Here is a 22,334-nt window from a genome sequence, read left to right on the forward strand (position 1 = left end):
GATTTTCAGACTGATATGGATTTTCGGAAACCTACTACAGGATCAGTGTTCACTCTTAACGGAGGAGCTATAGTATGGTGAAGCACCAAGAAAAGGTGCATCGTAGACTCCACCATGGAGGCCGAGTATGTAGCAGCTTGTGAAGCTGATAAAGGGTCTATTCGGCTAAGGAAATTCCTAATTGATCTGAAAGTTGTTCCAGACATGTCAAAACCCATCACACTTTATTGTGAAAATAGTGATGTTGTGACTAATTCCCATGAGAATGGGAGTCATAAGCATGGCAAGCACATTGAGCAGAAATACCATCTTATCCCAGAGATTGTGCATCGAGGGGACGTGATTGTCACGAAGATAGCTGTTCAGACTCGAGAATCGATATCATTAATCGACTCGGAACCAAAACAAAAGAGAATTTATAATTAGCCAAACTACTCCTATTACTACTAAAACGTAGCAATAGTGGTAAGTGCGGGGTCGAACCATAGAGAAGCGAAGAAATAATTTCTTTTAGGTTAGATTTGACTGTGGAAAAATAGTAAAACATTGGTTTTGGTTTGTGGATTTTAAATTAAAAACAAGCAAGTAAAAAGTAAAATGCGATGGATATATGAAACGTTTACTTCTCGGATCAAGTACCCATTCAATGTAAATTAAATCATTGTTTTCAGCCAAAATATCATATATTCGAATTATGCATGCATAACTACTCAAGCGATGCGAGTTGACTAATCTTTATAAGCCCGAAAATCAATTAATTTGAATCGATAAATTCGTAGTTGAGATTGGAAAGTCGTGCCTTAACTAACCTACATGTTGCAAGATGCAATTAGGTCCTCAGCGACAATAAAGAACTAGCAACACATGCATTAAGGTTTAGGATTCAACTATGTTGATTAAGTGTCAGGAAAGTCGTGTTCAAATAATCAGTTGGTTCCTTAAATCTAGATTAAACGTGTGATTCAAAGATTTAAGACCAGCCTATAAATATAAGTATGCTTATCTAATATGTGCTACGAGGGTAAATTCAAAGTATGGACAATACAAGGATATGTGCGAACTTGAATTTAACTAGCAAAGACGTGCACTCATGATAGGGGCGTCAATCCACACATAAAAGCAAATATAAATTAAAGATTTAAGAAAAACATAATTCTTGATTAATGCGTAAAAATTGAATTGGAAACTCATCAAAATACAAGAATGCTTAATCCAAGAACTAATAAAAAAATTACCTCATTGATTCATAGACAAACCAATGAGATACAATCAAATACATGTTCATAATCTGAAAATAAAATAAATCTAACCTATGGACACTAAAAGTTAAAGGGAATAGGTGAAGAAAGCCTGACTTCGGCCTCCATGCTTCAGCTCCAAGAGTTGGCTTAAACCCCCCAAAATTCAGCATAATTTGACCTAGGGCTGAGGAGAGGTATAAATAGGAATCCATTGCAGTGTTGCAATGCTTGGAATGGCGTTGCAATGCTGGGTTGCACACGCACTCAGGCTCGTCCGTCAAGTGTCATAGCATTGAAATGTTGTTGGAGAGCGTTACAATGCTGCCACTGCCAGATACTCACTACTCAGTCCTCGATAGCTCAATACTCTATCCTCAAACACTCGGTAGCATTTTCTTGATAATTCGACGGCCTTCTACTTGATGGTGCTTCAACCTTGGTGAAACTTGATGGCATTTTGGTCTTTTCAACTCCTTCGAAGCCCGGATGTTCAAATTAACTCCAAATTACTTCAAATTAACTAGGTTTTTCACCAAATGGTTAATTCTACCTCTTGGTTGCTTGATTATTACAAAATAAGGAAACAAACCTGAATTAAGCTAGGAATATTAGCTCTTTTTTAAGGCTAACAAACACCCCCAATTTAATCTTGCTCGTCCCAAGTAAGGTAGAAACATACAATCAAGTAGAAAATAACTAAAAACATGCTAGCTTAATTCGCAAAGTTATTACTCCAGTCTCAATAGTCAGTTAGAATGAAATTTGTGATCAAGAACGAAAATCATTTATGATCAATCAATGAAGCACAAGTTTAAAAATGATTCTTGATCTATTCATGCATTGCATAGCCGAGAAAATTTTTATAAGCTCCTCATCCTATTTTCCCCCTACTCTGGTTTGATTATCAACCTTAGACATACCATACTTGCAAAAAAAAGGGCAACACTAAGACAAGGGTGCCTAGACACACACACAAAAAACATTAAGGGCATTTCTTTTACCTAGAGGGCCAACTTTCACACCCCACCGCTGGGAACCTATCAACCTTTTCTCGCAAGCCCTAACTAGACACGGCGAAGGTAGCTCTTTTCACCTCTATCCATGTACATATGCACACTATTTTTTTGTAGAAAGTCAACAAATGCCTCATTTTTTACTTTTCTATTCTTTTTCAGAATTGCAACTAATTTGCTTTTCTTTGTTTTTTTTTTCTCTTTTTTTATTTTATTTTATCCACTTTATCTAGTTTTGCTCTAAAACAAGCATAGTTACTCTTAAGTCAAAGGTGGACCTTTCGAATGACAACAGAAGTACAAAACAGATAACCCAATTCTAAGCATGCAAGGCTTTAATTTCGCATAACAATGACACAAAGATGCATGAGAGATAAGAATTTTTTTTTTTTAAATGGGCTAAAAATCATGATCATGCATTCCTAACTTTCCTTCAAGCAAACTTTATTATAGGAAGAGTGCGTCATAAACTATCATGATAACAATAGAGCAAACAACAAGCAAGGCAATCAAGCACATAACATCCTACCCAACGAAAACCCACCCCTAACTTAAAAATATACATTGTCCCCAATGTATTTCAAGTAAAGCTAAAAAAGAATGAAAACAAGGGAATAGAAACCTAAACAGAAAACAAATAAAGAAAGCAGTAATTTTAGAAAGATGCTCTCCTCTCCTAGGTTGTTCCTACAAAACAAAAAGAAAAAGAAACCTAATCAGAAAACAAATAAAGAAAGCAGTAATTTTTTTTCTCCTGGCTCCCTCCATAAAGGGCAAATTTTTAACGTCGATTGCTCGACGTGGCCTATCCCCTATCAAGGCACAAAAAAATTCTCGTATTTCTCTGGTCCTTTCTTGGATGAGTCGATATAGCCCGATAAGGCTATAAGGGTTCCCATCTTTTGAAGAGAACTAGACATGCCGAATTTTGTATTTTTAATTTTGTTTGAAAAAAAGGAAAAAGAAAAATCAAAAGACTCAAAGACTGACTGAACTGAAAATAAAGACTCGGACTCAACTGACTTGACTGACTCGTGAGGCGAAGTTAAACAAAGTTAAAAAATAAGAGGAATACCAATACAAAGAATAGGACGAGGCTTGGGAGCCTCTGACTCTTTTACTTGGGATTCTTCCAAATTAAGCTCACAATCATACTTAACCTCACAAACTTATTCTTGGGATGGCAGAGGATAAATATCATCATCTGAATTGGTCCACAGATATTCCATCACAAAGTCAGCCTAGTGCAACAGATGTGAGATGCCTCTAAATGATTTCCTACACATTAAAAAAAAATCATTAGTACGTTCATAATTTAAATAATCCAATGTCTTACCTTGATAAAAAATATACGGAACCAGCTGTTCTTGCGGAATCATCGATGAAGTATCTCCACTACACAACTTGGCATCCTCAGAAGATGATTCCTAAGACTCCTCCAATCTCCTAACTGATTCAACGATTTAAGCATTTGGTTGCTCAAACCTTGAAGCTCAGCTTAACCTCGTGTTTGAAATAGAGGTCATCTTGCTGGAAACTTATGGATTCATGATAATAGTAGGGACATTCCTGCACAATCTCACCAAAGCGATTAGAAAGTTCCCTAACTACATCCTCTAAAGAAATACCTATGTTGATATAATGATACGGCGTTGACCACGGTGTTTGGCTAGCCATCTCCAAAGGAGGATAATGTCCGTACTCAAGACCATGAAATTTTAAATCTGCATATTTGCAATTACTTTTACAATAGAGGTTAGTTCAGAAATTTGATCTCTAAGGCCAGGAATCTCTCTTACATCTAGTGTTTCCCATTCCGCGTATTAAAACGCATACATGTTTATATTTTCTGCCATTGAAAAAAACTAGACACAAAAGAAAGAAAATGTTTTTGGGGATTATAAAGTTAAATAGTTAATTCTAATTAAGAGATATTAATTGGCTTACTTTCCCGGCAACGACACCATTTTTTGTTCGGACTCGAGAATTGATGTCATTAATTCGACTTGGAACCGAAACAAAAGAGAATTTATATTACCCGAATTACTTCTATTACTATTAAAATGTAGAAACAAAAGAGAATTTAGATTTGACCATAGAAAACAAGTAAAAATTGGGTTTTGGTTTGTGGTTTTGAAATTGAAAACATGCAAGTAATAAGTAAAATGCGATGGATAAATGAAAAGGTAATGGATTCATTTAGTTCTCGGATCAAGTACCCATTCAATGTAAATTAAATCATTGATTTTAGCCAAAATATCATATATTCAAATTATGCATGCATAGCTACATAATCGGTGATAACTTGTAGAAATACAAGTTATTTATGCTGCTTTATTAAGATTATGTGGCAAAAAGAAGGAAAAATTGCGTCGACAGTATAGATATTGGCTTAGAAATACGAAAATTGTAAAGTGTCGTGAACACACCCATTAACCCCATTGCAATGGCGAAATGGAATTTCCAAGTCTTTGTTTTGCAGGAAATAGGTCAGCGCATGCGTTAATTGCTCAAGGACAAAAAGGAACAACGCATCCACACAGTATGCGGCAATCGATCAAGAATAGAAAAGATCAACGCAATTGCAGCGCATGCGACGATCGATCATGGATTCAAGCAATCAACGTATTTCTACCGCATGCGGTAATCAACAAGAGATCAAAACAACTACACCGCATGCGGCGATCGATCAAAGATGTGAAGAGCAACGCATTCGCAAAGCATTCTGACAAGTGTACAGCTTTTCTGTTGTACAATTCTGACAAATTGATCGTGGAGCAGAGCGGACTTTTCCATTACGCCATGGCAGGAATTATCATAATTACAAATAGCTTCCTCGAATTCATTGTAGAGGAGGCTGGTCTGAAGAGACAATACAGAGAAAATCTGGGAGAACGACGAGACAAGGCTGAAAGGTGAGTTTCTGAGCAAGAAATTCTTTCCATTCTCGAAGAAGAAGCTCTATGCAAGAGGTCACTTCTACTTGGAAAGCAAGCCTGAGAGGGAAGCTTTCCACTCCATCTCATCCACACGCCGGGAAGTACAAAGTCTCTGATCAGGATCTGTGTCAAGACATTGACACTCTTTCTGTATTTTTTTCTATTCTTTCATTCATCTACTGTGTTCATCTTTCTTTAATCTTTCATTCACAATAATGTATCAAATGCTGATCTTTAGAGTTAAATATGATTATCGTAATCATTATCATCTCTCTGTTCTTTTCCACACATTTATCATCCATTTTCTCCATCATGTGTCATTAATCCCCTAGGTAAAGGGGAAGGATTAAGCGAGTGAGTTAATCCTTGTTAAGGTAATCGACTAAGTTTAGCTAAAGCATACTCGACAACATCTTCATCTATGAGAGCAGAAGTGAAGATGTTATTCCGTCTATCGAGAAAAGGTTTGAAGAATGCATTAAATAAAGCGAGAAGTATTTCCAGAGATGGAAACAACCTTGCATTCATCACGTTCATCTCTGTTTCACCATAGACATATGGGAACGTGACTGATCACTGAAAGGTGTAAGCTAAGGGAAAGCGGAACCTTAGTTGCATCCTCAACAAGATTGACGAACTTACGATGTCCTTTTCCTCAACCCATTCTCTTTCTGATTCATTCACAAGACTTGCCACCGCATTCATTAGATTCTTTTGTACAACTTCACAGCCAGTCCTCACCCTGTATCATTAGTAGTTTAGTCATTTACTTATCACCGCAATTTACTTTAATGCATTTTATTTACAATGCAATTTATCTTCATCGCAATTTACTTTTTTGCACAAAAACAATTCTTTATTCTTTATGATAACCGGTCGCATTTACCACATTAGTATCGAAATAACAACAACAATCCCCGTTTTCTACCTCAGGTCAATTTGATAAACTTGCATTGGAATTATACTTGGTTCCAGCGTAAGAAAACTTGTGACACGCACTACATCATCGCATACTACGACGCATATTATCATCATCGCATACATCTAGAACGTAGTATCGTAATATCTTTATCGCAAAGCACTTGAGCGCATAGAGTATCATCATTTTCATTCATTAGCGCATAATACACACACATAGATAAAGAATATAAAAATTTATCAGTACAAAAGGTGCAAATTAACTAATCTCTATAAGCCCAAAAATCAATTAATTTGAATTGATCAAGTGTCCTAATTCGTAGTTGAGACTAGAAAGTTGTGCCCTAACTAACCTACATGCTCATTGATCAAGTGTCCTAATTCGGGTCCTCAGCGGCTATAAAGAACTAAAAACACATGCATTAAGATTCATGTTTCAACTGTGTTGATTAAGTGTCAGGAAAGTCGTGTTCAAATAATCAATTGGTTCCTTAAATCTAGATTAAACGTGTGATGCAAAGATTTAAGACCAGCCTATAAACATAAGCATGCTTATCTAATATGTGCTACAAAGGTAAATTCAAAGTATGGACAATACAAGGATGCGTGCGTACTTGAATTTAACTAGCAAAGATGTGCACTCAAGATAAGGGCGTCAATCCAGACATAAAAGCAAATATAAATTAAACAAGATTTAAGAAAATCATAATTCTTGATTAAAGCATAAAAATTGAATTGGAAACTCATCGAAATATAAGAATGCTTAATCCAAGAACTAATCAAAAAATTACCTCATTGATTCATAGACAAACCAAGGAGATACTATCCAATACATGTTCATAATCCATTCAACTAATTTAGCTACTCATGCATGAATAATAGAGAGTGAACAGATATAGAGAAAGAAATTCCATTCCTATAAATGAGTTGATAAATTCCATTCCTATAAATGAGTTGAGTACAAAATGACAATGGAAAGTAAAGGTAGAGAGCCTAGTAGCAATTCCTTGCTGACCGAGGCTTTTTACACTGAAATCTCTATTCTGATCTAAAGATGTTCCTGCTTCCGCAAGCGTCGGCCCTCTCTCTATCCTTGGAGCTTCCGATGCTCTCCCAAGCTTATCGGAACGATCTACCGACACAACTTCTTCCCTCGCGTTCGCCTTAAAATGAAAGAAACTAGAGACGTGCGAAATTGTGGAACAAAAGATTGTGAAAATGGTGAACCCTTTTCAGAAGAAAGCACTTGGTATTTATAGAGCATCCATGGTGAAAGACGGCTTCTCTCTCCTGGTTGTACAGATGGGACAGCTTTAATTCCTGACTGATGTGCCGCATAATTGTCACCGATAAAGCTGAATGTACTTTATGACCGTTATCGGCTGTTAACTTAATTTGGATTCGACTGTCATCAGCTTTCTGTCCCATCGCTCTTAATTATTCTTTTCACTCGGATGCTTCCACCATGTTGCACTGACCAATTTGCGGCGATCCTTCTCGGGCGAATGTTTGCGAGCACGATCAACGCAAAGCCTGCCGGTGAAGTTGCGCTCGACTGATGATTTCCTATGATCACAATCTTGTATTGCGTTAACGCATATTCTGCACAAAAATACAAAGATAAACTGTTCTAATGCGCTGAACACATGCGACCGCAATATTATAGAATTTATGCTTAATGGACGCAATTTAACATATTTCATCAACGCAATCCAACATTGTTTAAGAACTTAGCACTATGATAACGTGCATTTCTGCCCGTTATCACACCCCCAAATTTAAACAATGTTTGTCCTCAAGCATAAGCTAAAGATTCCTTTAGCAAGTCAACCGCAAAGTTCTTTTCCTAGATTTCTCAAGAATACTTCATTCAATTCCTATATACCAGAATTTCCTTAAGTCTTATTCAAGTCTCTTCTTACAATATTTCTAAGACCTAGGGACTGCAAGCTTACCTTTTAAAAGGACTTTACTAAATTTCGGAACATCGAATGATTTATTTTTTTTTTAAAAAAAAAGAAAATTTTCTTCCGGGGTGTCAAATGATTTTATCCTTGCACAAAAATTTTCTTCATTGCTTATTTTTTTTTTCTGACCTTGCGCTGATCCAAGTGCCTTGCCTTCGTTTTGGCTTGCCCCCACATGTGTCATGCGGACATCTAACTACAAGAAATGTACTCTTTCTCAAACTAAACTCATACCGATTTGGCAGTGGAGTTGCGGTCATTGATTTATGCATTGATCCTGGTGACTTACTTTCGTTTTGGCTTGCCCCCATGTGTGCCATGCGGACATCTAACTACGGGTAGGTGCCTTTCACAACTTAACTCTTATCAACATGGGTTTCCCATTGCGTTGGCAGTGGAGTCGTTATTCTCAATATATATATATATATATATATATATATATATATATATATATATATATATTTGAAATAGCAAGGTCGGAAACAAATACCCCACCCCCAAATTTAAAATGAGGCAATGTCCTCATTGCTAAAAGATTAAAATAAGTCATGCGATGTTCTAGAATTCTTTGTAAAGAGAGTTTAAAAGAAAGCTAGCAAACCCCTAACTTTTAGAAATATTTCACGAGGTGACTATCTTAAGATTAAGTTGACTCTAATATATACGAAAGAAATAGAAGCATATTTGTCATCATTGAAATCATACTTGGTAAACTACTAAATTTATCTATGTCAAATGATTGTGGTAATTAAAGAGGATGTGGTGATAAGACTTTTAAAATTAACATGCGATGTGATAGCGCAAATTTTGCATTGTGTATTGACGTATCCTTCCTTACGGCGATCTATCTTTTGTGAATTACAGTGATGGAGTTAGATCATTTGCTTCTTCATGTAACATCTCCGCAATCCTGTGCCTTAATTTTTGTAAACAGATAAAGAGAGGGTCAAATGATTTCAAACAAAACAACAATTTTTTTTTTAGAGAAAGAAGTAAAATTCAGTAAGATTTAGATAGCTAAATACTAGTAAAAGAGACGAAGAAATAAGAGTTCAAGAATCATGCAGGGGGTAGTCCGGGTCTTTCAGCTTCACGGAGACTTTTTCTGGTTGAAAATCACCTCCGCAATATACTTTAACTCGTTGTCCATTAACCTTAAATGTCCGGCTTCCATCCTCAATGATCAGCTTCACCACACCATGGGGAAATATTTCTTTAATGATGAAGGGACCAGACCAGCGTGATTTTAATTTTCCCAGGAAAAGCCGTAGTCTTGAATTGAAGAGTAAGACCTTTTGCCCGACTTGGAGGTTCTTACCGCATATGCGTTTGTCATGTCAGCTCTTGGTGCGCTCCTTATAAATCTTTGCATTCTTATATGCATTGATCCTCCATTCTTCTAGCTCGACCAGTTGCATTTTCCGCGTGTCTCCTGCTTTCTTCAAATCAAAATTCAACTTCTTAACTACCCACAGTGCCTTATACTCCAGCTCCAAAGGCAAATGACACGCCTTGCCAAGTACCTATGCATAAGGGGACATACCAATTGGTGTTTTAATTGTGATCTAGTATGCCCACAACGCATCGTCAAGTTTCGTTGCCCAATCTTTCCATGAAGGCTTTACTACCTTCTCAAGTATCAACTTAATTTCACGATTCCATACTTCAGCCTAACCATTCGTTTGTAGATGGTATACGGTGGCCACTTTGTAGAGGATGTTGTACTTGCGCATCAACTCTTTGATATTATGATTGACAAAGTGGGATTTTTCATCACTTATAATGGCACGAGGAGTGCCAAAACGAGTGAAAATATTTTTCTTCAGGAACTAGGAGACTACCGCCGCATCACTTGCGGCGCATGCTATTGCCTCTATCCACTTGGAGACATAATCGATGACCAATAAAATGTAATGCTTGCCATGCGAAGGAGGAAATGGTCCCATGAAATCAATCCCCATACGTCGAATAATTCCAGCTCCAAGATAGCATTCATTGGCATTGCATTTTTCCATGAAATGTTGCCTATGCGTTGACACCGATCACATTCATTGCGTAGTCAGCAACATCCTTGAATAATGTGGACCAAAAGAATCCACCTTGCAAAACTTTGGCTGCAGTGTGTTGCCCTCCAAAGTGCCCACCATATGGTGAGTCTTGGCATTGTGACAATATGTGTTGTTGAGCACCATTCGGTATGCATAATTGAATTATCTGGTCTGCACCTCTCTTATACAGATTTGGCTCATCCCAATAATAATGTTTGCATTCGTGTTTGAGCTTCTTCTGTTGATGATAGGTGTAATCTTCAGAAAATTGCTCGCAAACCAAATAATTAACAATGTCCGCATACTAGGGAAATTCTTCTATGTGAAATAGTTGCTCATCCGGGAACATGACACTCACCTCAGTCTCATTGCAGTCAATTTCAGGATTTTCCAGTTTAGACAAATGATCCACAACCTAATTCTCTATCCCGTTCTGGTCAATTATTTCGATATCAAATTCTTGAAGGAGGAGAACCCATCTGATCAACCTTGGCTTTGCGTCCTTCTTTGTCATTAAATATTTGATTTTCGAGTGATCAGTGTGGATGAGTACCTTGGTTCCCAACAGATATGACCGAAATTTTTCCAACGCAAAAATCACAACTAGGAGTTCTTTCTCTGTAATGGTATAATTTGTTTGAGTAGCGTTTAAAGTTTTACTCGCATATGCGATTGGGTGAAAAATTGTTTTTCTCTTTTGCACTAAAGCTGCCCCCATCGCATACCTGCTTGCATCGCACATGATTTCAAATGGTAATGTCCAGTCTGGCGCAATCAAGACAGGTGTGGTAATCAACGTATCTTTTAAAACTCTGAATGCATTGAGGCAGTTGTTGTCGAACTCAAATTTTCTGTCAACCTCTAGCAACGCACTCAGTGGTCGTGCTATCTTAGAAAAGTCCTTGACAAATCGTCTATAGAATCCAGCATGCCCCAAGAAGCTTCGCACAGCCTTCATGCTGGTTGGTGGTCAAAGCTTTTCAATTGCGTCTTTCTTTGCTTTGTCTACCTCCACCCATCCCGGGAGACTTTATGTCCCAACACTATACCCTTCTTGACCATGAAATTACATTTTTCTCAGTTGAGCACTAGGTTCGTCTCTTCATATCTCTTTAGAATTTTCTCTAAGTTGGCTAGGCAGACTTCATAAGTGTTCCCATAAATGGAGAAGTCATCCATAAATATTTCCATTGAGTCCTTGAGATAATCTGAAAAGATCGCCATCATGCACCTTTGGAACGTGCTTCGTGCATTGCAGAGGCCAAATGGCATGCGGCGAAAAGCAAATGTCCCATATGGGCAGGTGAATGTGGTCTTGTCTTGATCTTCAGGAGCTATCATGATTTGATTGTATCCGGTATACCCATCCAAGAAGCAGTAAAAACCATTCCCTGCGAATCTGTCTAGCATTTGATTGATGAATGGCAGAGAGAAATGATCTTTCTTTGTGGCCGCATTTAGTTTGTGGTAGTCCATGCATATGCACCATCCAGTGATGGTCCTTTGCAGTATTAATTTGTTGTTCTCATTTGGGAGTACTGATAATAGGCAAAAATGCACATTATCATAGTGCTAAACTCTTAAACAATGTTGGATTGCGTTGATGAAATATGTTAAATTGCGTTTATTAAGCATAAATTCTATAATATTGTGGTCGCATGCGTCCAACGCATTAGAGCAGTTGATCTTTATATTTTTGTGCGGAATAATGCGTTAATGAAATGCAAAGAATGTGATCATAGGAATACATTGGTCGAGTGCAACTTCACTGCAAGACTTTGCATTGATCGTGCTCGCAAACATTTACCCAAGAAGAATCACCGCAACATGGTGGACGCATCCGGACGAAAGGACAATTAAGATCGATGGGATAGAAAGCTGACGGCAATCAGATCCAAATTAAGTTGACAGCCGATAACGGTCACAAAGTACATCCAGCTTTATCGGTGACAATTATCCGGCGCATCAGTCAGGAATTAAAGTTGTCCCATCTGTACAACTAGGAGAGAGAAGCTGCCTTTCATCTTTGATGCCTTATAAATACCAAGTGCATTCTTCAAAGAAGGGGTTAAGCAGTCGATTACCTCATCACCATTACAAGTTCATACCTCTGTTCATAGTTTTCTTTTCCATTTTATGGCGGAGCAAGAGAAGAGTGGTGACGCCAGAGATCATCCAAGGCAGCTCGAGAGAGAACCTTGGGGCGTAAGGGCAGAGAGCAGGCTGACTCTCGTGAAAGCGAGAATATCTTTAGAGCACGAGTAGAAACAGTGTAACGCCTGGCAACAAGAAATTGTTCCAGGCTCTTTAATATAATTTCATTGTTATTCTGTACTTCATCTTATATCTATTCAATGGAAGTTCTATTTCTACATCTGCTCACTCTCTTAATATGGATGAGTAGCTAAACCAGTTGAAAGGGTTGAGAAGAACTAAGCTAACATGATCTAGGAAGTTCATTGCTTTCAATTGTCTTGTTTTATGTTGTGCAAAATACCCCTTTAGAGTTACTCGAGAGAGAATCTAAAGAAAGAACCTAATGTCTCGAGAGAGCTAGGTTAGAATCTGGACTCGAAAGAGGAAGATTAGGCTTACATAAATAAGAGATGGGGACTTAGAAATAAGCTCTGTTTGTCAACTTGCATCGCATCCTAGGAATAAGAATGATATTATATGGTCGCATATTTGTGTGAATGTCATGTTGTCATCGCATAAATAGAAATAGAGGTTTATATGTAAACCTTGTAGACTTATCGCATATGTTCTAGCCTTAGAAGCCGTGGTATTCACGCCGAGAGGTGGTTTACTATTGTATGCATGTTGCATGATCGCAATGCATGAACGCATCCTAAGGAGTGTTAGCCGAAACCCTTCTCAACCCGTTCACCGTATATTCATCATATTCCCCGTTTACCAACTCTTTTCGAACTCTGCCGCATTCGTTATTATTTTCATTAATGCAACAACAACCCAACACTTATTTATTCAACTGGTTACTGCAAGTTTTCATAAAAATCTCCAATGCAACTATTTTCACAAGTCCCTGTGTTCGACCCTGGACTTACCAGGAAACTCAGAGGAATTTACATTTGGATTCCTCTGGGGAAACTTGAGTGCACAACACAATCCATCAACGCATATCATCTATATTTCCACCTAAGATAACAATGCATCAAGTTTTTGGTGCCATTGTCGGGGACTTCAGCAAAATAGTTGTTAACGGTAATTTTTGTGATTTCTTTGCAAAACTCTCAATCTCTAGCGAACTATGACCTGGAGATTGAGAGAACATTCTAAAGGAGACTACGAGACCACCAACAGCAACCACAATCCGATAAAGAAGAGATGGCGGAGCATCCTAGGAATGAAGCACCAAACAACAACAATGTCATGAAAAATCCAATTCTATTGGCAAATGATCGCAATAGGCCCATTAGAGACTATACATCGCAAAACCTCTATGATTTCTCTTCGGGAATCATGAGGCCTGCCTTAGACGGAAGTAGATTTGAAATGAAACCGGTGATGCTGCATATGATCCAGGCTGCAGGTCAATTCGGAGGAAGGCGTGGCGAGGATCCGCATGCCCATCTCCGAAGTTTTATTAAAATCTGCAATACTTTTGTGTTCCCGAACATCTCTGCTGAAGAAGTTCGACTAACATTGTTCCCATTTTCTCTCTGTGATCAGGCAAGGAAATGTGCTTATTCGCTCGAACCAGGAGAGATCACTTCTTGGGAGCAGGTGGTGGAGAAGTTTATGAAGAAGTATTTCCCACCTACCGAGAACACGAGACGGAGAAAGATTATTACTAATTTTGAATAAGACATGGACGAATCGCTCAACGATGCTTGGACGAGGTTTAAAAGGGTGGGTCGAGACTGTCCGCATAATGGACTACTAGATTGCCTACAAATGGAAATTTTCTACCACGGTTTGAATCCCGCTTCGCAGACTGCTACCAATGCGGTAGCAGCTGGTGGTCTGCTTGACAAGACTTATGATGAGGCGAAGAATATCCTGGACTGCATCTCCAAGAATCATGAAGACTGGAGGGAGAGTGACCAGAGATTAAGACTCAAGGATTCTGACGCAAATAACGGTGCTATTGTGTCATTGCAAAACCAAATGGCTGCAATGATGAATTTGATTCAAGGAATGACGATCAGCAGCCCAACATCGCAAGGTGGGCAAATCAACGCAATAAGTCAAAACATCGCAAGGTGTGCGACTTGCAGTGATGGCCATGTGATGGAAGATTGCTCGCAAAATCCCTAGTCTGTATATTTTGTAAAGAATAACCCCTTTTCAAACACTTACAACCCCGGGTGGAAAAACCACCAAAATTTTGCTTGGAAGAATCAGCAACAAAATTTTCAATCTGTGGCGCAAAAAGAAGGGCCATCGAGATTCTTTCAACGCAACAACGGTCAACAAAGAAACCAAGCAAGTAGCTCATAACAACCACCGCAATCTTCTTCCCTAGAAAGCCTATTGAAGCAATATATCGAGAAAACCGAGACAGTGTTTCAAAGTCAGGCTATGTCCATCCGTAACCTCGAAATGCAAATGGGCCAGATTGCGAGTGAGCTGAAAAGAAGACCGCAAGGGGCATTGCCAAGTTCAACCGAGCTTCCATGCAACCCAGGGGGATTAGGTAAGGAGCAATGTCAGGTTGTGACATTGCGTAGTGGAAAGACTGTGGAGGGAGAAAAGAAGGATCAAAGTATAACAACTTCCATCGCAACTGAACCCGAGATTGTGGTAACGCAAGAAAAAGAAAGAGAGAATGAAGCAGTCGAACCTGAGGCTGCGTCGACCTCAAAGTCAAATTAAACAGGAACCGTGAAAGTCCAGTTACCACCTTTCCCTCAGATGTTAAGAAAGAAGAAAAACGAAGAGGTATAGTACCAACGCTTTTTATCTATGTTAAAACGATTACATGTTAATATTCCTTTCAGTGAAGCAATTGAGGAAATGCTTGCCTATGCCAAGTTTCTGAAGGACATGGTAACTAAGAAGAGAGGCGTTGGAAAATTTTCTACGGTGGCACTAACGCAAAGTTTCAAATCTATTATCCCACCGAAGATGAGCGATCCTGGGAGCTTCATTATTCCTTGCTCCATAGGAGGACTCTATATTGGACAAGCCCTGTGTGACTTGTGAGCCAGCATAAATTTGATGTCGCTGTCAATCTTTCGACAATTAAATATGGGGCAACTTGTGCCCACATCCATGACTCTTCAACTGGCTGACAGATCTCTGGTTCATCTAGAGGGTAAGGTGAAGGACATGTTGATCACGATTGATAAATTTATTTTGCCAGCTGACTTCATTCTGCCCAAAAAATGCGTACTTCAAATGGGTTGGTAGGGTCTTTAGTTCAAGTGTTGGTGGCTCTACTAAAGAAGGTTGCGTTGTTTTTCTTTGATCTGTTTCTGTTGGCTCTTCTTCTTGTTTTGCGATCATTTCTTCTTCCTTGTTTTTTTTTTTTTTTTTTTGTTGTGATCACATTGCATGCAGCAACGAATGCGCTGGCATCCTCTTCTTCATACTCTTCATCAAACTTTTCTTCTTTAATCAAATTCAAGTCATCATTAGAATCTTGCAGGTCTTCTTCATCCGGAAACTTCATGGCACGAATTATATTAAATTTGAGCTTCTGTCCATTGATACTCAAAGTGATTTCTCTTTTATACACATCAATTTGAGCACGACCTGTTGATAGAAAAGGTCGCCCCAAAATGATGGGCACATCTTTGTCGGCCTCATAGTCTAAAATGATGAAGTCAGCTGGTAGAATAAATTTGTCAATTGTTATCAGCACATCACCTTACCTTCTGGATGGACCAGAGATCTGTCCGCCAATTGAAGAGTCACTAATGTGGGCACAAGTTGTCTCACATTTAATTGTCTAAAAATTGACAGAGGCATCAAATTTATGCTGGCACCCAAGTCACACAGAGCTTGCCCAATATAGAATCCTCCTATGGAGCAAGGAATGGTGAAGCTCCCAAGATCGCTCATCTTCGGTGGGATTATGGATTTAGAACTTTGCATTAATGCCACCATGGCAAATTTTCCAGCTCCCCTCTTCTTAGTTACCATGTCCTTCAGAAACTTGGCATAGACAGACATTTTCTCAATCGCTTCACTGAAAGGAATGTTAACATGTAATTGCTTTAACATAGATAAGAAGCGTTGGTACTATATCTCTTCGTTTTTCTTCTTCCTTAGTCTCTTAGGGAAAGGTGGTAACTGAACTTTCACGGTTCCCATTTCAGTTGGCTTTGAGGTCGATGCAACCTCAGCATCTTCTGCTTCATTTTCTCTTTCTTCTTCTTGCGTTACCACAATCTCAGGTTCAGCTGCAATGGAAGTTGTTCTACTATGCTCCTTCTTTTCTCCCTCCACAGTCTTCCCACTACACAATGTCACAACCTGACATTTCTCCTTACCTGATCCCCTCAAGTTACGTGGAAATTTTGTTGAACTTGGCAGCGCCCCTTATGGCCTACTTTACAGCTCACTCACAATCTGGCCCATCTGTAATTCAAGATTGCGGATAGACGTGGCCTGACTTTGAAGCACTATTTCATTTTTCTCTATATATTGCTTCAATAAGCCCTCCAAAGAAGAGGATTGCGTTGGTTGTTGTGAGCTACTTGCTTGATTGCTCGGTTGACCATTGTTATGTTGAAAGAATCCTTGTGGCCCTTTTTTTTTGTGCCACTGGTTGAAAATTTTGTTGTTGATTCTTCCAAGCAAAATTGGGGTGGTTTCTCCATCCAGGGTTGTAAGTGTTTGAAAAGGGATCATGCTCCATGCATTGTTCATTCATTACTACTTTTATATAACTCTTATATAACAAAGTAATGAACCAAACATACATGCTCTCATACACTCTTATAGTATAACACTTATAATATAAAGATGAAGCATGAATATGTGATGCATTATTTTATTAGGTGAAATTATGGAATGAAATGCGGTGATGGAAATGCACTGAGCAACAAGCTTTCCCAGCGAAATCCAAGTATAAACTCCACTGAGTTTCCTAGTAAGTCCAGGGTCGAACTCACGGACTTGGGAAAACGATATGCAGTGATAATTTTCCAAAAGACTTTGCGGTAACCAGTAACTCAAATAGTTATTTGGTGTTGTTGTTTGCGGTAATAAAATAAATGAATGTGGTAGAGTTTCGAAAAGAGTTGATAATACGAAAGATGCGATGAGTATGCGGTGAACGGGTTGAGAAAGGGTTCGGCCAATACTTCCTAGGATGCGTTCATGTTATGCGATCATGCAACACACATACAATAGCAAACCATCTCTCGACGCGAATGCTACGGCTTCTAATATTAGAACGCATGCGATATATGCGATGAGTCTATAAGACCTACACATAAGCCTCTACTCTTATTTATGCGATGACAAAATGACACACACAAAAATAAGGCAACCACATAATATCATAACCTATCTCTAGGGTGCATGTGATGCAGGTTAACAAACAGAGCTTATCTCTAAGTCCCTATCTCTTGCTTATGCAGATCTAATCTTGCTCTCTCAAGTCTAGATTCTAACCTAGCTCTCTCAAGTCTTAGGTTCTTTCTTTAGACTCTCTCTCGAGTAGCTCTAAAGGGGTGTTGGGCATAACATAAAACAAGATAATCGCATGCGATGAAGATCCTAGGTCATGTTAGCTTAGTTCTTCTCAACCCATTCGATAAGTTTAGCTACTCATGCATGCTCTCAAGAGAGTGAACAGATTTAGATAAAGAAATTCTATTGTATAGATATAGAATTGAAATACAGAATAACAATGCAAGATGAGAATAAAGAGCCTGGTAGCAATCTCTTGCTTCCTAGGCTTTTATACTGTCTTTTCTACTCTGTTCAAAAGATAATCTCCCGCTCGCGAGAGTCGGCCCGCTCTCTGCTTTTCCACGCCTCCAGGTTCTCTCTCGAGTTTCCCTGAGCGATCTTTCGGCGTCTCTTCCCTTCTCTCGCTCCACCTTAAAATAAAAGAAAAACTAAGAACAAGGCTATTCTCTCTAAGGGAAAATTCTCTGAGTGTTCGAACTTGCTGAACCAGCTGCCCCTTTTTCTGAAGGTTGCCTTCGGTATTTATAGAGCTTTGGGGTGAAAGGCGGCTTCTCTCTTATGATTGCACTAATGGGATGGCTTTAATTCTCTGACAGATGCGTCGAATATTTGTCACCGAAAAGTTGAGTGTACTTGTTATCGTTAGCGGCTTGTCAACTTAATTCGTATTCGACCGTCATCAGCTTTCTATCCCATCATGATTAATTATGCTTTTCACCCAGATGCGCTCACCAAGTTGCGCTGGCTCTATGCGGCAATTCTTCTTGAGCAGATATTTGCAAGCACAAATCACCGCAAAGCCTTGCGGTAATGCTACGCTCAACCATTGATTTCTTATGATCGTACTTTCTGCCTTGCATCAATGCATATTCTGCATAAAAATACAAAAGTTAATCTTTTTTTATGCGATCGCAATGTTATGAACTTAATGCTTTTGGACGCAATTTAGCATATTTTATCAACGCAAATCTGCATTTTTTTAATAACTTAGCACTGTAATAACGTGCATTTCTGCCCGTTATCAATATACTTAATGCATGCATAAATATAACTCTTATAATATTTGATGCATGAGCATGCTTTAATGTAATTTAATCATGCAATCTATTATATTGTAACACATAATATATTATGCATGAATAAATGCACAACCGAAGGTGAGTTTTAAATTTATATGTCATACATTATGGCATATAAACAAACATACATCTTATGTACATTAAGTAAAAGTTGATGAACAGGGATAATTAGCCTCAAATCCTTAAGAATAAAGCTAACCATTACAAAGAGCATTGAGTCCATTGGTTCAAACAGGCGAACCGGTCTTGAACCATCCGAGTGAAGCTGCATCTTCTTGATGGTGTAACAGCTCCTTGTGATCGTCTAGCAACGCTGTATGAGCATAAAAGATCATTTAGAAATGATCGAGTACCTTTGACTATGCGATGAAGCATGAAGGTCACCCGATCATGTAGTGCACATCGTGTAACGCATGTCTTAAACGATCAAGTAGACGACAACTATGCAGTGAAGCATGATCGTCTAAACGATTGCTGAGCAAGCGTCAAGTATCATATACCAAGTGATCGAGTAACCAGTGACTATGCAATGAAGCATGTTGGACTACACGATCATTTAGTGCGTGTATACAATCGTTTACCTCAAGCGTCTATGCGATCGAGCAACCAACGCAATAGGATAGAGTAAACTCTTTACTCAATTGTTTAGCATTAGCTATACAATCGTTTATTAAATACTACACAATCGGGAAGAACTTTTATACACGATCTTTAGCCAAATCTGAATGATCGTTAGCCTGAGCTACACGATTCAACCAACCTTTGGTCTTCTTCCTCGATGAGAACAGCATCTCCATGCTTCAAAACTTCATCACGAATGACTCAAAAAACTTCAAACACTTTGAATACAGACTCGATTGCTTGTTAATTATGCCCAAAAACACAGGGGCCTTTACAAACTAACACTTTGTAAACTTAAAGAAAGCTTTAAATAGAGGCAATCATCCCATAAACATCCATCAACACATCCACAAACACATTTAACTCTTAAACGCATTGTAAAAAAAACTTAAAACTCACCATGAATGTAAAAGAAGTTCAATACAACAATGGAATTTGGAATATCATAACAACCTGGCTCCGATACCAATTAAAGAAACTTTCAATCGAGATCTTTTGAGTAGCGTAAGTGGATCGTTCCAAATTCAATTGAGAAAGAACATAACAATTACAGTCTAAACGGAAACGAACAGATTATGCATAATTATAAATTACAGCATCCTACTTAATATGAAGATACAAGGGATAGAGTATGCAAACCTTAGAAGAACTCTTCTTCAAGTATCCCTCAATCATTCAGCAACTTGTTCAATCAGCACGAACTCGAACACAACGATCATAACACGATCTCAACGAACGTCTTAATGAACCTCGATCCCATTCGAGTCCATCTTGATCCTCGAACAGAATTAGAATACCACCACAATGGTTACCTTGGTATTCTCGGTGTGAGAATCCAGAAGTTGTGGGCTCTGTATGATTTTGGATTGAGGAAAGCAGAAGGTAGATGATCGAGTAGACGATCGAGTAAGTGGGAGATGAATGATGTTTATCATATAGATGAAATACTCGATCGTTTAGAAAACAGTAACCTATCATATAGACTTTACTACTCGATCGTGTAGCAATGATTAAACAAGTAACTATCGTATAGTAAACTCGTAGCTCGATCATGTATGCTCTCTATGCTATCGTTTAGTAAAACATTTTTACTTGATAGCCCATTTTGTGAGATATCCCAAATGATAGCCCTTTAATATGATTTAAATATTTAAACCTTTTAATATGAGATATTAAATGGGAAAATATTTTTATTAGATACTATTGAATATTTAATTTAGAATATCGGTAGATGGATACTATATAAATTCAAATTAATGAGTGACCCAAATCTATAAATAGGGCCCTAGGAAGCCCTTATGAACTCACTTCTACACTTCTACTCTCTACACTCTACAAAATAATCTCTATAGTCATTTTCTTCCTTATTCTCTCTCGTCTTTGAAGAGTGATTCCCACAAGCCAAATCCTTGCCAGAATCATAACAAGGAAGATCTTGTGAAAAATGAAAAATTCGAGGAGAAGACTATCGGTTCGAGGAGGAGATTTACTGTAATTGTGGATCGGCAAAGGTTTGATGTTTAACCTTTTCTTCTAGTTTTTGTATTTTTAGTTCTTTCAAGAAATGAAAGAACGTGATCACATGCTTTTGCTGAGATTTAATTCTCATAACATTTATCGCCTATTGGATTCCTGAATAAAGTTGAAACGATTTCTTCAAATATCTAATTCCAAGAAGACAATACGGATCTCTTGATCGTTTTGACTATATTAAAATCGACACGTACACTTGCATGTGTTAGTATCCAAACCTTTAAATCTAAAAAAGATTTGTTCTTATAAAAGTTTTTAAATGTACAATGACTAGATATATTTTTTTAAAAAATGTATGCATTATAAGAGACAAAAATGTGTATTAACATACTTTTTCATAATAATTTAATCCTTGTGTATTAAGATTGGTTTTTTCATATAAAAAATTTGAGTGGGGAGCAACCTATGTCTTATACTATCAGAATATTTCATCAATAACCTTTCTAACCCATTAAATGTTATAAAGGGAAAAGAAAAAAGATAGTGAATAGAAAGGATCTCCTACCATCTCAAATCTAATGTTATCCAAATAGCCTTTGTTAAAACAAAATCTTACCATTACAAGATTCATTTTACAATAATCTAGAATATATTTTTTACCTTGCCAAAATTATTCAAAAACACTTTTTGAATTTAAAATGCATTTTTAGTTGCTCAAAAATATTTCTTTAAATTCGTAGTAAATGCCTTTTAAGATATTGAAAAAGAAAATACACTGATGTTTCCAATGATAAACAAAAGGGAAATTAAAACAGTTCAAAATTAGTCTCAGCTTGAGAAGAAAAATACCTTGTAAGAAAACCCCAAAAATGGAAAAGTAAAATAGAAATTTGGATAAAAGGGAAATTAAAACAGTTCAAAATTAATCTCAGCTTGAGAAGAAAAATACCTTGTAAAAAAACCCTAAAATGGAAAAATAAAATAGAAATTAGGAGTGTTCAAAAAATCTGATGACCCGAAAACCGATCAACCCAATCCAACCCGTGCGGTTTGGATTGAGTTATCAACTCATTTGGGTTGGGTTAGGTTCAAATAAATGAAAATTTTATGAGTTAGATTGGTTCATGGGTTCACCTGATATAATCCAAACCAACCCGAATTTATTATTAACTTTAAAATACCAACCCGAATTTATTATTAACTTTAAAATATATTTTTTTCTAACTTATAACACAATTATTTATACATATATTAATTTTAATTTTATTTAATTCTAATATTTTTTATAATAATTTATTCTTCAACAACTCTTAGAAGTAGTTTCTTTACACTTTGTTAATCTTAATTCAATATATGGAAATAATTAAATTAGACTTTTACATATTTACGTTTTGCTTCTTTTTAGAATAAAATTTTAAATAAATGAC

The sequence above is a fragment of the Benincasa hispida genome, chromosome 3 (genome assembly GCF_027475165.1).
Source record: "Benincasa hispida cultivar pf3 chromosome 3, pf3_genome.v1.1, whole genome shotgun sequence".
NCBI lineage: Eukaryota > Viridiplantae > Streptophyta > Magnoliopsida > Cucurbitales > Cucurbitaceae > Benincasa > Benincasa hispida.